The sequence below is a fragment of the Myotis davidii genome, unplaced genomic scaffold (assembly GCF_000327345.1).
Source record: "Myotis davidii unplaced genomic scaffold, ASM32734v1 scaffold544, whole genome shotgun sequence".
Taxonomy (NCBI): Eukaryota; Metazoa; Chordata; class Mammalia; order Chiroptera; family Vespertilionidae; genus Myotis; species Myotis davidii.
In genome coordinates this window covers 3,311,698-3,319,867 of record NW_006297018.1, presented here as the reverse complement: position 1 = coordinate 3,319,867, position 8,170 = coordinate 3,311,698, and positions in this window count along the sequence as shown.

Here is an 8,170-nt window from a genome sequence, read left to right as displayed (position 1 = left end):
CAGAGATACTATGGGTTGAGAAACACAACAGCTCACGTATCTTGCTCATATATTTATTGGGTGAGTACTCTGCCAGGATTACAGTGTCAATAAGACATGCATGATTCCTACTGATCCACGTGTGGAGCTTATATTCCCAAACAAAGTTAAAAGAAAATCATGAATAGAAACCCACATTTAGCAAAGAGAATATCTTCTCAGTCTTAGAATATGAGCTTCTACTAGTATAGACCAGAGGCCCTAATAGTTAGCTTACTCTTCTTATTACCCAGAATGCCAACTTAGAAAATCATCATCATCAATGTTTATGAATCTGATCTGGTTCATCTTGGGTTGACTCAACTCCTCTCTCTCTTCCAAAATATGCCTTGTCCACTATCTCCCAGTATGGCTACTAAATGGCCCCTGCTGGTGGTGGTTGACTTACTCTTTCCATGGCATTTGGATCTAAGTCTGGATTTCTGGAGCTTCAAGCCTCAGAGCAGAAAATCTTCAATGGTTTGGTTCCAGACACCATGATCATCCAGTAAGAGGGATAATTTTGAACTACACTCCTAAAGTTACCAGCAATGTACGCTGCCTTCTCTCAAGCCCCCTATGATGGAGACACAGAACAGAAACACAGGCCCACGCAGGGACACATTAGATGCTCCTGAATTTCATGTGAGATGGGAAGCATCCGTCCCAGGATTCCACCCTCACTTTATTTTAATCTCTATACAAAAAAAAGCCTTGTCCCCCTCCATGCTCATTGAACTAATACCACTTCCTTTCCCTATGGAAAGTGACGGAAATGACCAGTAAAACCCATGACTTAAATGAGTTTCTCTGTTCCTCAATGATCAGATTTGACTCTGATTTTATTTCCAAGTGCAGAGAACACAGGTCAATCTTCATAATGGACTTGATACAATTAAAGTCCTTGTCTCCTGTTCTCATTCTGACAGGGGACTGAACCAGAAACCAGTGAGGTAGGAAAAAGCTTTAAGTATAAGTCTGGTTAGCCATCCCAGAATGGAAAATAAGGTGTGCCTTCCTTCTTGCCTTCATTAGAAACCACATCCCTCCTGGAGATCGATGCCTGCCTTCCCCATAGACAAGAGGACACTGAAACTGATGTATTTTCAGAAGCCCTCAAAAAGCTCCCTTGCATGCAGCGCCCACCCTTCCCCCGCCTGCCCTTCTCCCACTTCAGATCCAGCACATCTCCTGACTCCTTTGGCTGAGGTTTTATCCACTTGTCTCACTCCCGTTCCTGCTGTTTGATTCCTTTCCAGTTTGACTAGTGAACCCTGGTTTCTCCTGCCTGTAAATTATTTCTATTCCAACTGTAGCTGGCCCATGATATTCTGAATTCCTGATGGCCATGGGACCCTCAGCAGTCTTTTCTTTGCATCTCAGGCACTGACTCTATTTCCTTTTGCCCACTTCTGTTTACATTTGGCCCATCTCCACAGCTCAAATAGAATGTCACATGAGAATACACTGAAGAGGCATGAGAATCCTGTAGATGGGAGCTAAATTGCTGGCCAACAGTCAGTTGAGCCCCACACTTGTTATTGAGCCCAGTCCAGACCAGAAGAACCACAGGCCTAAGTCACTGACCCACAAAATTGAGAACTAACAATGTGGTTATGATTTTAAGCCAAATGAGCTTTGAGTTTACATTACATTATCTGTGAAATTGGTAACTGCTAATATTACCAATATTATAATATTCACCAACATTATGTTCAATGTTTCAATTACATTTCCTTCTGTTCAGATGTTTCTTGCAATGTTTTCTGTTTTTATGGCCAAATTCTGTGAGAGCAAAGAAGTCACCAAAGTATCATTCCTTTACCTACTATCTGCTAAAATTTAAAAAAAAGGAGATTAATATAATGTTTTGAAAGAATAGTTCAAAGGACTATTAGAAGAAATTACTTATAAGCCAAAACTATTTATTGATTATCAAGTATGTATTTATTGAGTTTCAAGTTGGCCCAGCACTTCTGATAGATACAATCAGGTTACAGAAATATATAACCCTTAGTCTTTGCCCTCAAAGTCCTTAAAATCTGAAAAGCTTCAATTTGAGTACCTTCAAATCAAAAAACTGAGAATAAAATTACTTCACATGAAATTATTAGAAAACAATAACATGTTGATTTGTATCCTAAAGGCTAGACACACAATAGGAGTTTAAAGAGAAGTGATATAGGTGTGTGTTACAAGAAGAAGAGAGGCTATTCTTTGAGCAGCAACAGGAAAGGGGACACTGTTTGGGCTGTATGGCGGGTACCTCAAGATAAAAATATAGAAGAAGGAATAAGTTTCAGGTCAGTGAACATGGTGTGAGCTGGAATCCATGGAGAGTATGTCCCACTGAAGTACAAAGTGCACATCAGTGAATAGTGAGAGGGCACAGGCTGGGCTGAGGGATTCTGCTCCAAGTGCACAAATTTCGTGTACAGGGCCTCTAGTATTAAATAGAAACAAACTAAATTATATGTAATTTATAAAAATTTATGCAAACTAAAGTCTACATAATTTATAAATTTTGTCATAAGTATTCATATTAAAAGGATACTTAAATAACCGAGAATAGCTGTATGTGGGTTTGAGACAAATTTTTAATCTTGTAAAATGTTATACAGTTTAAAGGTGATGTAATAATAACTTTTTTAAAAATTTAAATACTCAGTTACAGAGAACAGATTACACAATAAAGATAGAAAATTTTAGCCAAACTGGTCTGGACAGCTCTATGGTCATACTTTTGACTGCTACATAATTATACTAGATTGTCATTATACCCTCCCACCTGTGTGCCTTTCCTTTTAATTACTTCTGTCACTTTTAATTGCTCCCATAAACACTCCTAAATATGCTGATAACACAGAACACCCAGAACTATGCCCCCGAGCTGTCATTCCTGGTGATGAGTTTGGAGGCACTGGTCTCAACCTCCTACTACTGCTTCTTCTATCTTCTTGATAGTTTGCAGGATTCAATTTAGAGCCATTCCTTCCTGCATTTACACCTTTCCATTAAATGGACTTGCATGAATCTATAATTTGGGGCCTACAATACAGATTCATGAATGCAATGGCTAACAAATTTACTAAACAATATATACATTAAATAGCAGCCACCATGTGCTGGATTCTAACCCTATAATTCTCTCTCAACAAGGTTTTGATCCATGCAATTTATAGTCCATCTAACTAACCCATACTTTCCATTGCCCTGGGGCCAGGTTCTGGGGATGACATACAATCTCACCACCCTATGGCACTGACACTCTGGTGGAGAAACAAGTCAAGAGAAGAGTGAAATAAGGGGTGTCCTAGAATTCCTGTCTGCACCCCACACCCACACTCAACTTCTCCCCTGCTCTGTGGCCTCAGAGGTTGGCCTGTATCGACTCCAACAACAGGCTTTTTTGTCCTGACTTCCAATTGGATTTGGCCAAGATAGGCCACAGAGTCTATAAAACTGGACAGGTCATTTAGCTCTCTGAGCTCCATTTGTACCTACTGCCTTATGGGATATTGAGATGATCAGGTGAGATCATTCACTTTATTCACTCATTCAGCAATATGTTTTAAGTTCCTACTGTGTAATTACATAGGTCTCACTTCTTGGGTATATCATCTGTGTCTCTATATACAGTCCTGTGTTCAAAAGGGCCCTACATTTGGTTTAATGCTGTATTATCATTATCTTGAAAATCTTAAGTACTTTTTTAATAAGGAGCCCTATGTTTTCATTTGCAGTTATATAGTTGGTTCTGCTCCAGTGTACACTCTTCTAAGAGCTGGGATACAACAATGCACAAACAGACAAAAACCCCTGTTCACATGGAGCTTACATTTTTTATCTATTAATTCATTTAAGAATGAGGAACAACATTTCCATAGAAGAGAATTGCATAAGCAAACAACTAAGGTGGGAAGATGTCTGCATGTTAAAGAAAGGGCAAGAAAGACAGTAGGATAGTCTTCTTTTTTGCCTCAGACTCTGACTAGGACCTCCAATATAACATTGACTAGAAGTGGTAATAATAAACATTCTTATCTTGTTCCTGATTTTAAAGAGAATGTTGCTATTATTTCTCAATTTAGACTGATGACTTTTATAGATTTTATACCCTTTATTCAGTTAAAGAAATTCTAATTTAATAAGTTTTTAATCAAAATTTATGTTAAGTATTATTAAATGCTTTTTCTGTAGCTATTGAGATAATCATATCATTTTATCCTTTAATCTGTGCATATGATGAATTACATTTATAGATTTTTTAAAAGATTCTGTATATATTTTGAAGATCAAATCTACATGATTTGAGACATGAGACTAAAAGAAAGTCAAATACGATGCCAGAGGTTTTGGCCTAAGCATGTGAGTAAATAAAATTTCTATTTATCCAAACAGGGAAGGCTATAGGGAGAGTGTTTGATTTGTGGGGTAAGGAGTCTGAAGGGGGTAAAAGGGAAGGTACTCTGAGTCACATGTGAAATGTGAGATGCCTGAAAGACATCGAATGGAGATATAGACGAGGCAGTTGGATGTAAAGCATACACTGAAGAGAAAGGCACAGACCAAAGGTAGGAACATACAAGTTTGGGAGTCATCAACATTTGTGGAAATTGAGCTGAAGGAAATCTTTTAAAAACCTACATATACAGGAGTAAATAAATCTCAAAATTATTTGTATAATGCTTGCCCCTTTTCTTCCTCAGGAGAAAGTGCACATATAGGCAGAATATCTATCATGTGTTATTATCCAGCAGATCCTTTTGCTCCGGCTTCAGTGATATTCCCTGCCACACATGTAAAATTTTTCCATGAGTTGTCATTTTGCTGGCTAGTTTGCCTTCAGGAGTCTATTGATCTGGTCATCACAGAGAAATAAATTGCAACTATGGTAATGGATGTTAACTAGACTTACCAGTACTATGGTTTTGAAATATATACAAATATTGCTCTCTCTCTCTCCATCAATTTTCTATATATAAATTTAAGTTAAAATATTTTATAGAAATGCTTCAGCTTCAGAAGTTCTGTCTTTGAAGTTTTCCAAAGGTACCAATCCGTCTAAAGAGAAGGAATGGACTCTTCAGGTAAAATGGAAGGTGCTGGTATTTAAAAAGGGGGGTGGCCTGTGACCATGGGCTTCTTGTTACTTATATTAAACTATGTGGAATCTGATTGAGCAAAAGACAATGTCCTCCTATTCTACAGGTTCCTGGATCTAAATTTGTAGCATAAAACTGAAGGTTGTAAGTGGCCTTCAAAGCTTGCAGTTACCTCTAATCCATTCATTGTCTTGCCTCTAAGTAGCACATCTAAGCCACTCTGGAGTAAATCACCTTAACCATTAAAAGCATTCTTCTTTATACCTTTCTCTGTGAATCCAAACTTACCAATCATTTCTATCATACAGGTAAGAAGCCCAAGGTCAAAAAAGTTGTCATTTATCAGGATTACTTCAATATATTCATAGTTACCCTACAGTACTGTCTTCAACATTATTTTGTTTCCTTTCCCCAAACCCAACAAATTTATTGGATTCCTGATGAGATTACTCTAACTCCTACATCCTCCCTCTGCTCATCCCATCCCTGATTGATGTGTGACCTTTTTGGACTGTATTATTGAAATCCATTAATGGTTTTATTGCTTCTGATTGCCAGCATTTGGCATTTGTGCTGTGGCATTTATCAAACTCTTGATAGTCTGTACAAGGATCATTTCCGGCATTGATTTAAGTTCTGCTAACTAATTTTCTTTCACTAGCATCAGCTCAGCTCCAACAGTCTTGGGTAACAAGCTACTAATGACAGAACTAGTGGGTACTTAGCAAAATTAAAAAGTATTAAACTTTCAGAAAAGACAAGATTTGGGATGATAAACCCACAGGGAGTCCAGAGCACTGTCTGTACAATGCCTTCATACAGAAAGAGGTGGGGGCAGGAAGTTGCTTTATACATGGGCTGGGGGAGGGTGGTCTTATATCCCCCTTCCCTTAACTTTAACTACCTGCTTTGTCTGCATCCAGGATGACTTCTGATAAATTCACAGCTCAAAACAAGAAAGGCATTTATGTCAAAGTGAAATCTTTGTGAAGTTGACTTACTCAGAGAAACATCAAACTGATCTGTTCACTTTACTGCTCAAGTGGCTTCAGAAAGTTTGAGAAAAGAGACTTGTCTTAGAAGTCAGAAGATCTATCTAGATTCTTACTAACTATTGGGCAAACCATCTAATCTCTTACCTTCATTTAAATTATGCCTTCAGTAAAATACATAAGGATAATAAACCCTTTTCTGCTCCCAAGAACAAAGTTTGATCAGATAAATTCTGTCCAACATCTCCTCCATCTTTTTTCTTTTTCCATTATTTTTTGAATTTTTATTGCTGAAAATATATTATGTCCTCTTTTTCCCCTATTTCCCCTTCTAGCCTACATTGTACACTCCTCAGCCATCATTAAAAAAAACAAAAATAAAAAACCAGCCTCAAAAGAAAGATTCCAAGGTTCTTTGTTTCTAGCCTTATCTATCATCACACCACTACACATCTCAACACACCAGTCGAAATATACTATGCTATTCCCTGAACACCCTAGGCTTGTGCTTATATTCTTCCCTCTGCTGAGACTATTTCCCACCTCCCACATTTATAGTCTCTGCCTTTCAAAATTCTGCCCATATGCAAAAACACCCTCCACTAGGAAGCCTTTGATATCTTATTCAAATGTGGAATTTCCTCCTTCGAGCCCCCATATCACTTTGTTTGGAATTCTTCTGTGATCCTTTTCTTATTAGTTTTGTGAACTTCGGGAAAGCATTTAACCATAAAGAATAATAACTACCTTACATGGTGTTGAGAGGATTAAATGGTATTAAAATAGCTGAGTAGTTAGCCTGGCATAGAGAAAATGTCCAATCCATGATAGCTTTTCTGGTGATTATTTTTTGTCCCTAATAACTCACCTACCTTGTTGATACACCTAGCCTTTGTAAATTTCTTTTTCCTTCTTGCATAGTTTGTTGGTGATGAGAGAGGTATTGTCCTTTTCTAATCAAAACACCAGCATACACCCAACTGATATAATAATTGCTCCATTTTTATAACATTTAAACACCTTAATATATTTCTTGTGTGCTAGGTGATGTGATTTCTATTTTCTCCATTTGTCTGTGGAGCATGAAGGACAATGGAGTGGCCCTATCATATTTGCTTTGGTTCCTAGACCCTAAAACAGAACCTGGTACAAATGTGTGATCCAGAAAATATTTTCTGAACATCGCTGGCCCAGATTCTCACTCACGTGTCTCAGTGAAGCTTCTAAGTGGGGGTCAGCCAGCACTGACAGTGTTCCTCCCACCTCAACCCCGCCATTTCCTTATTGCTCTCAGGACAGTTTGTTCAGGTTTATTTCTGCACAGGCCAGTTAGGGCAAAGATTCTTGGACGTCCTAATTGTGTCAGGGCTGTACCAAGATTTGTCACTGAGGTTCAACAAAACAGATTTAGAGACAGTTCTGTAAGTCTGGAGCTCACAGAATCCTGCTTTGCTAGTCATTGTATCAGAAGCTGATGCTTGGAGGAATATTAAATCATCCATCACAGGTATTTGCTTGAGAGAAATCCAATCATAATAAATGTATTTGTTAAAAGTGCTTTCTTTGAAGTGCATGATCAAGAAACAAAAAGAAAACAATGACTGTTTATGGAAAGATGGAAAATTTTATTTTCGTCTGGGATCTGGGTGGGGAAAAAATGAAAGTCTCCATGAGCCCATAGTAAGTGCATGCCTCAGTGTCTTAGAATCTTTCTGTGGCCCCCAACAAAGGACTCCTCATGATGTCCTCACAGCACCCTCGGCTTCCCTCCTTGTAGCTTTGCTTTCTGTCCTGCCACTGACTCTTTATGCATCTTCAGCCCACACCAACTCACCCAGCAGGTGAATCAAAATCAGTGGACCCTAATCCATTTTCTGACATATTGCTGTTAAGAGTATAAACTGGTACAATCACTATAGAAGGGCAATGGGCAATAATTTTCAAATATTGTATCTTTAAAAATGATAGAACTACAAAGGTCCTTTGATCCAGCAGTTGTTAGACATCTGACCTAACAATCTGAGAATTGAAAAATTAATAGGAGTTATCCATTCT